The 16,883-nt window shown below is 43.1% G+C and overlaps 1 non-coding gene across 1 annotated transcript; it reads left to right on the top strand.

Moving 5' to 3' along the window:
- Nucleotides 1-1,309: 1,309 nt before the first annotated feature.
- TRNAW-CCA lies at nt 1,310-1,381 on the top strand. The gene has a single exon. It is a non-coding gene; the product is annotated as a tRNA-Trp (tRNA).
- The last annotated feature ends 15,502 nt before the right edge of the window (nt 1,382-16,883 follow it).

Genomic DNA, 16,883 nt, shown 5'->3' with positions numbered 1-16,883 from the left:
ATCCTGTCCCTTCTGTGATTGTGGTTTTCATTCTGTCTGCCCTCTGATGGATGAGGATAAGAGGCTTGTGCAACCTTTCTGATGGGAGGGACTAACTGTGGGGAAAACTGGGTCTTACTCTGGTGGGCAAGGCCATGCTCAGTAAATCTTTAATCCAATTTTCTGCTGATTGGTGAGGCTGTTTTACTTCCCTGTGGTTTGACCTGAGGCCAAACTATAGTAAGGGTAATGGCAACCTCCTCCAAAAGGACTTATGCCAGCTGTGCCTCCCAGGACAGCTGCTTTCAGTGCCCCTGACCCCGCACTGACCCTGAAGCAGGGCATTGTTGACCCATGCCTCTACCAAAGACACCCAAACACTCACAGGCAAGTCTGGCTCAGTCTCTAACTCCTTTCTCCTGGGCCCTGGTGTGCACAACGTTTTGTTTATGCCCTCAAATAGTCTGTTTCTCCAGTCCTGTGGAAGTTCTGTAATTGCAAAATTCAGACTTGAATTAAAGAAAGTAGGGAAAATCACTAGGCCATTCAGATATGACCTAAATCAAATCCCTAATGGTTATACAGTGGAAGTGACAAAGAGGTTCAAGGGATTAGATCTGATACACAGACGGCCTGAAGAACTATGGACAGAGGTTTGGAACATTGTACAGGAGGCAGTGATCAAAACCATACCCAAGAAAAAGAAATGCAGCAAGGCAAATGGTTGTCTGAGGAGGCCTTTAAAATAGCTGAGAAAAGAAGAGAAGCGAAAGGCAAAGGAGAAAAGGAAAGATATATCCATCTGAATGCAGAGTCCAAAGTATAGCCAATAGAGAGAAGCCTTCTTAAGTAAACAATGCAAAAAAATAGAGGAAAAGGATAAAATGGGAAATAAACCCATTTACTTCAGAATGGGACTTGAAACCACCTGGCTGGGACTGGAACCCAGACAAACCCACGCTACCTGGTTTCAGGACCTAATGAAGCTCAGGTTCTTGATGTCTCGTTGCAGAAAGAATTCAGTGAGAGACAAAGTAATAGGAAAATCTAAAGAAATGAATTTATTTAGATTCAGAGAGAAGCACACTCTACATACAGAGTGTGAACCATGTAGCATGGTTAATTTTTATGGTTTGGGTAATATCATATGTTAATAAGTGGGAGAATTATTCCAACTATTTTGGGAGAAGGATGGAGATTTCCAGGAATTGGGCCACTTCCTACTCCTTGGTCTTTTGACAGTGCCTTGGAACTGTCATGGTTCCTCTGAGTGTGTCATTTGGCTTGTTGATTGAAGATTAAGGTCTAGTTAAAGCCATCTTCCAGGGCTTCCCTGGTGGCTCAGAGGTTAAAGCGTCTGCCTCCAATGCAGGAGACCCAGGTTCGATCCCTGGATTGGGAAAATCCCCTGGAGAAGGAAATGGTAACCCACTCCAGTATTCATGCCTGGAGAATCCCATGGACAGAGGAGCCTGGCGGGCTACAGTCCACGGGGTTGCAAAGAGTCTGACACGACTGAGCAACTTCACTTCACTTCATGTTAAAGCCATCTTGGACCCATTTGATTCTAATCTGTTTATGTTGTATCCCTGGGCTATGTCATTCTTTCAAAAGTTGTGCCCTGCGCCTTTCCCTCCTGTTACAGACAGACTAGCAATCTCTTCAGGAAAATTAGAGATACCAAAGGAACATTCACCCAAAGATGGGCACAATAAAGAACAGAAATGGTGTGGACCTAACAGAGCCAGAAGATATTAACAAGAGGTGACAAGAGTACACAGAAGAACTATACAAAAAGGTCTTAATGACTTGGATAACCGCAATGGTGTGATCACTCACCTAGAGCCAGACATCCTGGAGTGTGAAGTCAAGTGGGCCTTAGGAAGCATTACTATAAACAAAGCTAGTGGAGGTGATGGAATTCCAGCTGAGTTATTTCAAATCCTGAAAGATGATGCTGTTAAGAGTGCTGCACTCAATATGCCAGAAAATTTGGAAACCTCAGCAGTCCTGGCCACAGGACTGGAAAAGGTCAGTTTTTATTCCAACCCCAAAGAAGGGCAATGGCAAAGAATGTTCAAACTACTGCACAATTGTACTCATTTCTCATGCTAGCAAGGTAATGCTCAAATTCCTTCAAGCTAGGCTTCAAAAGTATGTGAACAGAAAACTTCAAGATATACAAGCTGGATTTAGAAAAGGCAGAAGAACCAGAGATCCAACTGCCAACATCTGTTGGGTCATAGAAAAAGCAAGGAAATTCCAGGAAAAAAAAAAACATCTATTTCTGCTTCATTGACTATGCTAAAGCCTTTGACTATGTGAATCATAACAAACTGTAGAAAATTCTTAAAGAGGTGGGAATACCAGACCAGTTTACCTGCCTTCTGAGAAATCTGTATGCTGGTCAAGAAGCTACAGTTAGAACCAGACATGGAAAAATGGACTGGTTCCAAATTGGGAAAGGAGTATGTCAAGGCTGTATATTGTCACCCTGCTTATTTAACTTGTATGTAGAGTACATCATGAGAAACGCTGCGGTGGATGAAGCACAAACTGGAATCAAGATTGCCGGGAGAAATATCAATAACCTCAGATATGCAGATGACACCACCCATCTGGTAGAAAGCAAAGAGGAACTAAAGAGCCTCTTGATGAAAATGAAAGAAGGGAGTGAAAAAGCAGGCTTAAAACTCAGCATTCAAAAAGATAAGATCATGGCATCCAGTCTCATCACTTCATGGCAAATAGATGGGGAAAAAATGCAAACAGTGAAAGACTTTATTTTCTTGGGCTCCAAAATCACTGTGGATGGTGAATGAAGCCATGAAATTAAAAGATGCTTGCTCCTTGGAAGAAAAGCTATGACAAACCTAGACAGTGTATTAAAAAGCAGAGACATCACTTTGCTGACAAAGGTCTGTGTAGTCAAAGCTATGGTTTTTCCAGTAGTCATGTACAGATGTGACAGTTGGACCATAAAGAAGGCTAAGTGCCAAAGAATTGATGCTTTTGAACTGTGGTGCTGGAGAAGACTCTTGAGAGTCCCTTGGACAGCAAGGAGATCCAACCAGTAAACCTTAAAGGAAATAAACCCTGAAAATTTATTGGAAGGACTGATGCCAAAGCCAAATCTCCAATACTTTGGCCACCTGATGCAAAGAGCTGACTCACTGGAGAAGACCCTGATGCTGGGAAAGATTGCAGGCAGGAGGAGAAGGGAGTGACAGAGGATAAGATGGTTGGATGGCATCATCAACTCAGTGGACATGAGTTTGAGCAAACTGCAGGAGATTGTGAAGGACAGGGAGGCCTGGCATGCTGAGGTCTGTGGATTCACAGAATCAGACATGACTGAGCAATGAACAACAGCAATCTTGTCTCTTCATCTGGGACATAACTTTCTGCTTTTTTTTTTTATTGTGATTAACTTTCTGTAATATGGTTTTTTAGTGGTGTGAGACTGTGCTTCTTGCTTCTTCAGTCTGCGCTCTGATGGATGAGGCTAAGAGGCTTGTGTAAGTTTCCTGATGGGAGGGACTGCCATGGGAAAAACTGGCTCTTGCTCTGGTGGGCAGGGCCTTGCTCAGTAAAACTTGAATCCAATTATTTGCTGATGGGTGGGGTTGTGCTCCCTCCCAGTTGGTTGTTTGGCCTAAGGCCAAACCCAGCCCCTGGGTCTAGGGACAGTGTTTTAAAATTATTAGTGAAAAGGAAATGATATGCCTGGGTAAATCTGAAGTAAGTCTAACTGAGTAAAAGTAGGTTTACAATCCAAATTATATAGATATAGTTTTCCAAGTCAGAGACATAACTGGACAGGTACTTACATAACTTTGTCACTACAACATACACGTGAGGACATAGGCAGCTATCCATCACTTAGTGTAAACATATTTTTTTGCTTAACCTATGAAGGAACTCAAAGAAGGATATCTATAAGGAAGTTGTTCATACCTGTTGTTTTCCTAGAAGAAGAAACAAAATAAACCAATGAACCACAGTTACAGGAGCTGTCTAATCATTAATGATACAGAACCGGAAGTGATTCTCTTCATTTAATCTGACAGGTGGGTCACCAGTGACTCAGGAGAGCAGCTGCAGTGCTCCGTCAGGGCCTGACCCAGCGGAGGTGGCACCAGCGCTGAATGCGTTACTAGTGGGCTGGCTCTGTGCTGACCTTCCCTGGGCCTCGCTTTGTTTCCCCCTTGAGCTGTGTGTTGAGTAAAGGAGCTTGCTAAATCGTGGCTGTTATTAAATTAGGAAAAGTCAGCCTGATTGCTTCTCTCATGTCCCTGGCCCCAAATGCCCAAAGCTGAGTTCAGCGTACCTGCTCCTGTACCCAGAATGCCCTATGCTCACCTACTCCTACACCACTTACTCTGCTGCCTTGCAATTGGTAGCAATCATGTCTGTCGCCCCACTCGACTATATTACCTTCATGAAATATTTTACCATTAAAGAGTCTCCAGAAAATCTGCCTTTTCAGTTGGGAGATGCTACATTCCCACTCTATTCATAGCAAGTGTGTTAGTCACTATGTTGTGTCCGACTCTTTGCAACCCTGTGGACTGTAGCCTGCCAGGCTGATCTGCTCATGGGATTCTCCAGGCAAGAATACTGGAGTGGGTTGCCATTTCCTTCTCCAGGCGATCTTCCCAGTTCAGGGATCAAACCTGGATCTCCCACATTACAGATAGCAGATTCTTTACCATCTGAGCCACCAGGGAAGCAGTTCATAGCAAAGAGGCTTCTTACTGTTAAACTCTTGAGAGTCCCTTGGACTGCAAGGAGATCCAACCAGTCCATTCCAAAGGAGATCAGTCCTGGGTGTTCATTGGAAGGACTGATGCTGAAGCTGAAACTCCAATACTTTGGCAACCTCATGCGAAGAGTTGACTCATTGGAAAAGACCCTGATGCTGGGAGGGATTGGGGGCAGGAGGAGAAGGGGACGACAGAGGATGAGATGGCTGGATGGCATTACCAACTCGATGGACATGAGTTTGAGTGAACTCCGGGAGTTGGTGATGGACAGGGAGGCCAGGCGTGCTGCGATTCCTGGGGTCGCAAAGAGTCAGACATGACTGAGTGACTGAACTGAACTGAGAGAGCAATAGTTTGAAAAGTATTTATAAATCACTAAGGAAGTTCAGTGGGGTTTCCCTGGTGGCTCAGGGGTGAAGAATTCGCCTACAAATGCAGGACAGGTGGGTTTGATCTCTGGATCAGGAAGATCCTCTGAGAAGGAAATGGCAACCCACTCCAGTATTCTTGCCTGGGAAATCCCATGGACAGAGGAACCTGATGGGCTACAGTCCATGGGGTCGCAGAGTTGGACACGACTTAGCAACAACAACAAGGAAGTTCAATAGTCAAGTTTTCTAGAGAACTTTTCAATCCATGCACTAAGCTTAAATAAATGTCTACACCAGAGTTGAATTAAATGATGTTAATGTCATTATACATTATTTAAGGTAGAGAGTCTCTTGTCCGTTTCTGTATCTACTGTGTTTCAAGGTTCTTAACATATCATTCAGTAAATATATGTTCAATGAATTAAGACATATGTAAATGTAGGTCCAGTATAGTTGTCCTTTAGTCATTCACCAGAAACCTCAGTTTGAAAGTGACTTCAATCTACCTTTTTTAAAGAGCCCATGCATATTTGAGATATGTTGCATAACGGCTACAAAACCATCAGTTTCTATAGAGTTGGTAAGCTTTATGCAGAGCCTTAAACAAGCATACACCGTAGGCCTAAATGAATATTTGGTTTGTAGTAAACAAAGGGATGAATTCTATAATTCAGTGTCCTTTATATAAAGATACATAATAATGATTTTTTAAGAGAGTCCCTTGGACACCAAGGAACTCAAACCAGTCAATCCTAAGGAAATCAACCCTGAATATTCATTGGAAGGAGTGGACTGGTGCTGAAGCTGAAGCTCCAATACTTTGGCCACGATGCAAAGAGCTGACTCATTGGAAAAGACCCTAATGCTGGGAAAGATTGGGGACAGAAGGAGAAGGGGGTAACAGAGGACGAGATGGTTAGATGGCATCACCAACTCAACGGACGTGAGTTTGAGCAAACTTCAGGAGATAGTGAAGGACAGGGAAGTTATGGGGTTGCAAAGAGTCAGACACAAGTTAGCAGCTGAACAACAACAAGATTTATTACAGGAAAAAAGTTTGTATTCCCGAAAAAAACTTGTGTGCTTCTTTTCATTAGGCAGTAAGAACTTGTTTTCTTTGACTTCACTTCTTGGAAGAGCAAAGTGAGGCCATTCCAAGAATATCTTAATTGGTCTCCCTTTGTTTCTCCTCTTTCAAACCAATACTTCTACACTGTCACCAGAATTACTTTCTGATAATGCACAGATCACAGGATTAGATCCCATGCCCCAGTTTATTTTCTTAGTAATAAAGCCCCACTCTAGTTTTCCAGTATGTAAGCCCTAATCTAGTCTTCCCTTTATGCCCCTCTCTTTCACTCTTTCACTTGCCTTTACTGCGATTTGTGTGCCATGTTTCAACCATGAGATTTTCTCATACCCTCAGCACGTCTTGCTTATTCTGACCTCCATGACATTCCTGATGTTATTTCCTCCACCTTACAATGCTCTTTCCTCTTTATATTCCAAGTATTAGTTCCCTTAATTCCCAGATCAAAGATTTTATCCTTTGATCTTGCACTATGTGTTTGAATCAAGGTTATTTGACTTCTTTAAGCCTTGGTTTCCTCATTGGCAATACCGTTGTTTCATATCTGATAGAGTTGTTGTGACGAGGCCTGTGAGTACTCAACAAATATTAGCTCTTAGAATTAATAAAATTTCTTCTATTTACCTGAAATATAATTTTGTCATTCTCTATAGCTTAATTTATGTACTTAGATTATTTGTGCCATGGTCCTAGAATAGAATCCATTTCAAAGTTCTCTTGATCCCCTCCTCACACAATCCACAACCTAGATAACTGACTTTAGTTTTGCTGTTGTTATTCATCTGATATATAACACTGTCTTAATGTAGCCATTGTAATTTTCTGTTCTCCAGATTGGCTTAGGACAGTGATGGTTGTTTCTTTTGTATGTCTGTATGTATACGTCTCTGTGTGATATTTCTGCCATGGATTTGAATTTAGAATCTGCCAAATTGATATGTGCTTGTATTTGCAAAACTAGGAACTGTTCAATCAATGGTAGCATTGTGCATTATATAATTTAAGCTTACGCATCATACCCTATTCAGGTCTCACAATAATCCTATTAGATAGGTGGTGGTATGCCTGTTGTTATCATTATACCAAACAATGATACTGATTTAACTAACACAGGTGGCTATGCCATCAGAAGAGCATTTTGTAAGAGACCTAAGTATGCTGAAATTTCTCTAAGTTTCTTATCCTCTTTTGCAATAAAGCCATTAATTATCCTTTTCTCCCAAGATTGTTTCTCTGCTTATGAGTCGATGTTTATGACTCTAAGTGGGTCTTTCTTTCAAGATCTGTATCTTTGTACTTGGCAGCCATTTTCTCAGAACTAATGTCATGTTATGTCATCTGACACACAATGTCAGAACCACTTTCAAACTCTTGTATAAATCCCTTTGTTCTTTTGATATGAGGAAAATATGTAATGTATATGGAAGGAAACATAAAATCTGAATGGGAAATCTTACAGGAAATATTTCTGATCATGAGCATGACAGATTACAAATTTGAGTAGGTACTATATTCCTCACCAACACAGCAGACCAATGAAGCAGTAGTTAATATTGTTAAACACTGTATAGCTTGGGTCTTATTGTGGACATTGTTTAATATTTTTCTGTTTCAAGGAAAATATATCTTTTCTGTTTCTATGGAAAGTATATCCTTTCAGTTGGGAGGGGCTATTATATTCCTTTCTTATTCAGCTCAAATATATCTCTCAGTATTATCCAAAGATCTTATGAGGCCAGTCAACTTTAGTTTGTCATACATTACTTGAAATAAATTATTTTGGATATATTCCAAATATATCCTAGATATAGCCTGAAAATTATTTATAAATCTCTAGAGAGTCAAGGCTATGGTTTTTCCAGTGGTCATGTATGGATGTGAGAGTTGGGCTGTGAAGAAAGCTGAGCGCCAAAGAATTGATGCTTTTGAACTGTGGTGTTGGAGAAGACTCTTGAGAGTCCCTTGGACTGCAAGGAGATCCAACCAGTCCATTCTAAAGGAGATCAGTCCTGGGTGTTCATTGGAAAGACTCATGCTGAAGCTGAATCTCTAATACTTTGGCCACCTCATGCGAAGAGTTGACTCATTGGAAAAGACCCTGATGCTGGGAGGGATTGAGGGCAGGAGGAGAAGGGGATGACAGAGGATGAGATGGCTGGATGGCATCACCAACTCGATGGACATGAGTTTGAGTGAACTCCAAGAGTTGGTGATGGACAGGGAGGCCTGGCGTGCTGAGATTCATGGGGTCGCAAAGAGTCGGACGCGACTGAGCGACTGAACTGAACTGAATGAGGTTCAAACAAACAAGTTCTCTGGAGAATTTTACATTTTATTTCCTAAGATTAAAAACAGTTTAATTGAATGATGTTGAGGCACCCACAGAGAGATGCTACACATATAAAGACATGATCCTGTCCCACAGCTTGCAATCTAAAATTAGATATACACAGGCAAGCCGGATAAACATAGCATGCTTTTTTTTAAGACCAAAAAGAAATGATGGGAGAGAAAAATGAGAGTGGTAAATCAAAAAGTCAAAGGGAATGGACACATATTCTATCTTCTGCCTTTTATTTGTAGCCTTAATTATCTTTGTCAGAAATGATCACACTGTTGAAGTCAAAGAGGGAAGCTGTCTGATAGCCTCTAAAGGGTGACAGGACACTAATGGGATTGCTATGTGTCCTCTGCTTTGGAGGTCCCCGAACTCCTTTTATCCTTGATTTGTCCCTGAGTGGCTGACTCTGGGGTACTCAAATTTACCTTCAAGCTTAGTACTGGAGATGAGCACCAAGCCACTGTGTTAGGAACACTCCCTCCGGTTGCCTGCAGAATTTGGGAGTAGTGCACTGTGGCAGGCCAGGAGGTCTGGACTTGAACCCAGCCATAGCTTCCCACGTGAACTTCAGACTGAGAGCTCACTATTAACCCCCAACCTATGTGGTTAGTCTATAAGCCTGTCTGGCCTTCTCCCTGAAGTCAGGTTAAAAAAGAAAAAAGCACATCCAATGTGCCAGGCCTCATCCCCATGTTAGGAATACAGATAAATAGAATCTAGACTCCCTCCCCACCACTCCAGTATTCTTGCCTGGAGAATCCCATGAACGGAGAAGTCTGGCAAGCTACAGTCCATAGGGTCTCGGAGTTGGACACAACTAGCATGTAGACTCTTTTGGAGCTTATAACTTATTTTGGAGAGACAGCTTGAGTTCAGTTCAGTTCAGTTCAGTCACTCAGTCGCATCCTACTCTTTGCAACCCCATGTATCCCAGTACACCAGGCCTCCCTGTCCATCACCAACTCCCAGTGTTCACCCAGACTCACGTCCATTGAGTCAGTGATGGATTCCAGCCATCTCATCCTCTGTCATCCCCTTCTCCTCCTGCCCCCCAATCCCTCCCAGCATCAGAGTCTTTTCCAATGAGTCAACTCTTCGCATCAGGTGGCCAAAGTACTGGAGTTTCAGCTTTAGCATCATTCCTTCCCAAGAAATCCCAGGGCTGATCTCCTTCAGAATGGACTGGTTGGATCTCCTTGCAGTCCATGGGACTCTCAAGAGTCTTCTCCAACACCACAGTTCAAAAGCATCAATTCTTCGGTGGCCAAAGTACTGGAGTTTCAGCTTTAGCATCATTCCTTCCAAAGAAATCCCAGGACTGATCTCCTTCAGAATGGACTGGTTGGATCTCCTTCCAGTCCAAGGGACTCTCAAGAGTCTTCTCCAACACCACAGTTCAAAAGCATCAATTCTTCGGCGCTCTTAGGTCTATACCATTTCTGTTCTTTACGAGCCCATCTTTTTAAGAAATGTTCCTTTGGTATCTCTGATTTTCTTGAAGAGATCTCTAGTCTTTCCCATTCTGTTGTTTTCCCATCCTTCTTCACAGTCCAACTCTCACATCCATACATGACCACAGGAAAAACCATAGCCTTGACTAGACGGACCTTTGTTGGCAAAGTTTTTGAATATGCTATCTAGGTTGGTCATAACTTTCCTTCCAAGGAGTAAGCGTCTTTTAATTTCATGGCTGCAGTCACCATCTGCAGTGATTTTGGAGCCCAGAAAAATAAAGTCTGACACTGTTTCCACTGTTTCCCCATCTATTTCCCATGAAGTGATGGGACCAGATGCCATGATCTTCGTTTTCTGAATGTTGAGCTTTAAGCCCGCTTTTTCACTCTCCACTTTCATTTTCATCAAGAGGCTTTTGAGTTCCTCTTCACTTTCTGCCATAAGGGTGGTGTCATCTGCATATCTGAGGTTATTGATATTTCTCCCGGCAATCTTGATTCCAGCTTGTGTTTCTTCCAGTCCAGCGTTTCTCATGATGTACTCTGCATAGAAGTTAAATAAGCAGGGTGACAATATACAGCCTTGACATCCTCCTTTTCCTATTTGGAACCAGTGTGTTGTTCCATGTCCAGTTCTAACTGTTGCTTCCTGACCTGCATACAAATTTCTCAAGAGGCAGGTCAGGTGGTCTGGTATTCCCATCTCTTTCAGAATTTTCCACAGTTTATTGTGGTCCACAGTCAAAGGCTTTGGCATAGTCAATAAAACAGAAATAGATGTTTTTCTGGAACACTCTTGCTTTTTCCATGATCCAGTGGATGTTGGCAATTTGATCTCTGGTTCCTCTGCCTTTTCTAAAACCAGCTTGAACATCAGGAAGTTCACGGTTCACATATTGCTGAAACCTGGCTTGGAGAATTTTGAGCATTACTTTACTAGCGTGTGAGATGAGTGCAATTGTGCGGTAGTTTGAGCATTCTTTGGCATTGCCTTTCTTTGGGATTAGAATGAAAACTGACCTTTTCCAGTCCTGTGGCCACTGCTGAGTTTTCCAAATTTGCTGGCATATTGAGTGCCGCACTTTCACAGCATTATCTTTCAGGATTTGGAATAGCTCAACTGGAATTCCATCACCTCCACTAGCTTTGTTTGTAGTGATGCTTTCTAAGGCCCACTTGACTTCACATTCCAGGATGTCTGGCTCTAGGTCAGTGATCACACCATCGTGATTATCTGGGTCATGAAGATCTTTTTTGTACAGTTCTTCTGTGTATTCTTGCCACCTCTTCTTAATATCTTCTGCTTCTGTTAGGTCCATACCATTTCTGTTCTTTATGGAGCCCATCTTTGCATGAAATGTTCCTTTGGTGTCTCTGATTTTCTTGAAGAGATCTCTAGTCTTTCCCATTCTGTTGTTTTCCTCTATTTCTTTGCATTGATCGCTGAAGAAGGCTTTCTTATCTCTTGTTGCTATTCTTTGGAACTCTGCATTCAGATGTTTATATCTTTCCTTTTCTCCTTTGCTTTTCACTTCTCTTCTTTTCACAGCTATTTCTAAGCTTAAAAACAAACTATTTTGTTCAATAACATAACGTGGTAAATGTAGCAGCAGAGGAGTGGTGAGGGTAAAGGCCAGAAGAAGAGTATCCAGCCCAATGTGGTGCTTGGGGGTTGGGGACAAGGAGACAGGGGGTAAGTCTGAGAACAGGACAGAAACCAGGAGAGTTACCTCCCTGAAGTCAAGAGAGTGTGTTGAAAAAAAAGAGAGAGAGAGGAGGAAAACAGAGTCGGATCCTTCAGCTATTGAACAGTATGGACAAGAAAGTCCATTGGATTGACAGATGGAGGTCATTGGTGACTGTTGATAGGGCAATAATTGGGGAGGTGCAGGTGTGGAAAGTCAGTATAGTGCTCATGCTGAGGAATTAAAGGGAAGTGGAAATAAAAATCTTTGCTGTGAAAAGAGTAAGTTAGAAATCTGTCATTGAGGGAAAATTTGTCTTGACTTTTAATCAGAAAAACAGGTTTCTAACTGGAGAGAAATGAGCTGGTTGAAGATAAAGAGATGAATGATGGATCAAGGGAACAGGTTCTTGATCCAGTTCCAGATCCCACTCTTCTTCCTCCTAAGGTGGCCTCTGTCTCCTCCTGATTCTATTAGCTCCCTCCTCTCACAGATGGACTTTGCTTCTAGTCTCCCTTGTACAGACTCAGCTGTAGCTCCTTAAAATATGACAGTGACACCAACTGAATGTCAAGAACCATGGCTGCACAGGAATCCTGACCAACTTCTCACAGTATTTACTAATCGACAAAGAACTGATACACCTTTCCAATGACAAAAAATACTTTTGTCTACCACCTAGAGCATCTTTTCCTGGGTCAAAGTGCCTGGGGGTTCAACTAGTAATTGGGAGGTTATTTGTTCAAAATGGATTATAACAAAGAGAAGTCTTTTGTGAGTTATTTAATCCAGCAGCTAGGCAATGGCAACCCACTCCAGTACTTTTGACTGGAAAATCCCATGGGGGGGAAGAGCCTGGTAGGCTGCAGTCCATGGGGTCCCTGAGGGTCGGACTGAGCGACTTCTCTTTCACTTTTCACTTTCATGTGTTGGAGAAGGAAATGGCAACCCACTCCAGTGTTCTTGCCTGGAAAATCCCATGGACAGAGGAGCCTGGTGGGCTGCAGTCCATGGGGTCGCACAGAGTCGGACACGACTGACGTGACTTAGCAGCAGCAGCGAAACCTGAGAGTAAGCCCTTTCTAGTGACTGGAGGACCCACATCCACTTTAGAGCACTTGCCAAAGTTTCCGCTGACAATTTTCTGGTTTCAAAGCAGACCATTTCCCCCCCACCTTTATTACTTACAATGATGTTTCAGTGAGCTCCATCAGAAATTGCACCCACATCTTTCTCTACCAGCAGTGCGGATATTCTTAGCAATAATATGATTTTTGGTAGTTTTAGCTCTTGGTGTGATGGAATTTCCAAGTTATAGGAGGTGATTTCCTTTCACATTTCTTCTAATGAGTGTACCTCTTCTTTCAATTGTCTGCTTTTTTCTATACTCAATTCAGTAATTTAATGAAAATACTAAAATGCAATAATATTTTCTTTTAAACAATGCAATTTCCATCCTCATTTTTTTTTTAAGAAAACAAATTTAGAATCTAATAGAAAATCATCACAGCTAGATAAAACACTGGGATTGGATATTTACATACTCACTGTACTGCTTATATTTATATGATTACCAGAGAGCTCATTAGAAGCCTCTTGAGGAAAGAAATGTGTCTCTCAAGTATCTTCCTCACATCCAGAGGCACTTGGTAGGTATTCAATAAATGTATGGATGGACTGACTTTAACTAGAGAGTTCTAATAGAGTGAATGGTGGTTTGTCATCTAGGATAAGATCTGTCTTCCTAACGCACAGTCCTCAGTCCCCAGTCTTGCTCTTTTGCCTAATGAACTACATAAGGTAACTTGTTTTCCAAAATATCAATATTCTTCTCTTCCTACCAAGATAGGGGCAAAATGGCACTTATGTGGGATTCTGCAGGTTTAAATTTGAATTAAATGAGAATAAAGTACCCAGTCCACAACCAAAAATATATTTAACATGCCTTAAAGTTTACTGAATTAAAGAATGAATTGGACAATCATTTGAGACCGTTCTATTGACTGTGGCTCAGACCATGAACTCCTTATTGCCAAATTCAGACTTAACTTGAAGAAAGTAGGGAAAACCACTAGACCATTCAGGTATGACCTAAATCAAATTCCTTATGATTATACAGTGGAAGTGAGAAATAGATTTAAGGGCCTAGATCTGATAGATAGAGTGCCTGATGAACTATGGAATGAGGTTCGTGACATTGTACAGGAGACAGGGATCAAGACCATCCCCATGGAAAAGAAATGCAAAAAAGCAAAATGGCTGTCTGGGGAGGCCTTACAAATAGCTGTGAAAAGAAGAGAAGTGAAAAGCAAAGGAGAAAAGGAAAGATATAAACATCTGAATGCAGAGTTCCAAAGAATAGCAACAAGAGATAAGAAAGCCTTCTTCAGCGATCAATGCAAAGAAATAGAGGAAAACAACAGAATGGGAAAGACTAGGGATCTCTTCAAGAAAATCAGAGATACCAAAGGAACATTTCATGCAAAGACGGGCTCGATAAAGGACAGAAATGGTATGGACCTAACAAAACCAGAAGATATTAAGAAGAGGTAGCAAGAATACACAGAAGAACTGTACAAAAAAGATCTTCATGACCCAGATAATCACGATGGTGTGATCACTGACCTAGAGCCAGACATCCTGGAATGTGAAGTCAAGTGGGCCTTAGAAAGCATCACTACGAACAAAGCTAGTGGATGTGATGGAATTCCAGTTGAGCTATTCCAAATCCTGAAAGATGATGCTGTGAAAGTGCTGCCCTCAATATGCCAGCAAATTTGGAAAACTCAGCAGTGGCCACAAGACTGGTAAAGGTCAGTTTTCATTCCAATCCCAAAGAAAGGCAATGCCAAAGAATGCTCAAACTACCGCTCAATTGCACTCATCTCACACGCTAGTAAAGTAATGCTCAAAATTCTCCAAGCCAGGTTTCAGCAATATGTGAACCGTGAACTTCCTGATGTTCAAGCTGGTTTTAGAAAAGGCAGAGGAACCAGAGATCAAATTGCCAACATCCACTGGATCATGGAAAAAGCAAGAGAGTTCCAGAAACACATCTATTTCTGCTTTATTGACTATGCCAAAGCCTTTGACTGTGTGGATCACAATAAACTGTGGAAAATTCTGAAAGAGATGGGAATACCAGACCACCCGATCTGCCTCTTCAGAAATTTGTATGCAGGTCAGGAAGCAACAGTTAGAACTGGACATGGAACAACACACTGGTTCCAAATAGGAAAAGGAGGACGTCAAGGCTGTATATTGTCACCCTGCTTATTTAACTTCTATGCAGAGTACATCATGAGAAACGCTGGACTGGAAGAAACACAAGCTGGAATCAAGATTGCCGGGAGAAATATCAATAACCTCAGATATGCAGATGACACCACCCTTATGGCAGAAAGTGAAGAGGAACTCAAAAGCCTCTTGGTGAAAGTGGAGAGTGAAAAAGTGGGCTTAAAGCTCAACATTCAGAAAACGAAGATCATGGCATCCGGTCCCATCACTTCATGGCAAACAGATGGGGAAACAGTGGAAACAGTGTCAGACTTTATTTTGGGGGGCTCCAAAATCACTGCAGATGGTGACTGCAGCCATGAAATTAAAAGACGCTTACTCCTTGGAAGGAAAGTTATGACCAACCTAGATAGCATATTCAAAAGCAGAGAAATTACTTTTCCAACAAAGGTTCGTCTAGTCAAGGCTATGGTTTTTCCTGTGGTCATGTATGGATGTGAGCGTTGGACTGTGAAGAAGGCTGAGCGCCAAAGAATTGATGCTCTTGAACTGTGGTGTTGGAGAAGACTCTTGAGAGTCCCTTGGACTGCAAGGAGATCCAACCAGTCCATTCTGAAAGAGATCAGCCCTGGGATTTCTTTGGAAGGAATGATGCTAAAGCTGAAACTCCAGTACTTTGGCCACCTCATGCGAAGAGTTGACTCATTGGAAAAGACTCAGATGCTGGGATGGATTGGTGGCAGGAGGAGAAGGGGACGACAGAGGATGAGATGGCTGGATGGCATCACTGACTCGATGGACGTGAGTCTCAGTGAACTCTGGGGGTTGGTGATGGACAGGGAGGCCTGGTGTGCTGTGATTCATGGGATCGCAAAGAGTCGGACACGACTGAGCGACTGATCTGATCTGATCTGAACAGTAAAATAAAATTATTCCTCCTCGCTCCACCTTCCACACAAGATTGCTGTAGAGAATAAAAGATGCTAAAGCTTTAAAAATTTTACAGTACTACTTTGAAGTGGGATTTGTATGTTGATGTAATGTCTTTCCTATCAACTGGTATTTTTGCAATTGATTCATTACAGCTAGCCTTCCTATTAAAGCCCCCAAGTAACTCCACAACTGTTGTACACATTTTTAATACTGCGTTTAGACTATTTCTGATTTTGCCTGGTTGCAAGTCTGTGGAGCCATGTACGACTGTGACAGACTCGCACTTTGCAGGAAAACATTTTTCTGGAGTCCTGTTCTCTGTTTCAAATTGCTGGCAGAAGTAGCACGAAATCAGTGACTCCACCCTAGCCTCTTAAGTGAATTGTGATCACGATACTTTAAAAAGGGAAGCGGACAAAGACCTCAAAATAGTTTGCCCAAATTAAAATCACGCTGACCAACGACAGCGCCCAGATGGGATACCCGGGAAGACTCGTAAGGGCTCGGAAAGGAGAGGACCGGGAGTCCGAAGGCCCCTCCGCTCCCCTGTCCTCTATTGGAAGCACGACCCGGGTCCAGCGCTGGAACGGTTGCGAGAGGCGGGGGTGGGTGGGTCCCCGAGCGGGAGGCCAAGACCCGCGGCCGGTTGGGGGTCAGCGAGCGCCGCTGCCGTTGAGGACTCCAGCTCCCAGCAGGCACCGCTTCCGCGGTCGAGGCGCGTGGCGGCGCTGCCTGCTGGGACTCGTAGTGCGGTCTGGTAGGAGAACCGGGGAGCCAGCCTGGGCTCCTTTTCGCCCACGTTGCGGAAACTGGGCCTGGGGAAAAATCACGCCGGCCCACTCTCGCCCGGCGGCCCTAGAGGGCGGGGGTGGGGGCGAGTGGAACACGACTGGCTGCGGCGGGAAGAGGGCCCTTGGGGGCCGCGCACGTGGGGGGTAGTTAAGCGCCGAGAAACCCGGAAGCCCCGCGCACCGCCCACCGCCCTGGTGACGGCTCAACGCCTCTCCCGGGTGGAGGTGGGGCGGGG

The sequence above is a fragment of the Bubalus bubalis genome, chromosome 15 (genome assembly GCF_019923935.1).
Source record: "Bubalus bubalis isolate 160015118507 breed Murrah chromosome 15, NDDB_SH_1, whole genome shotgun sequence".
In the NCBI taxonomy this organism is placed as follows: Eukaryota; Metazoa; Chordata; class Mammalia; order Artiodactyla; family Bovidae; genus Bubalus; species Bubalus bubalis.
This window is presented reverse-complemented; position numbering and strand designations above follow the sequence as displayed.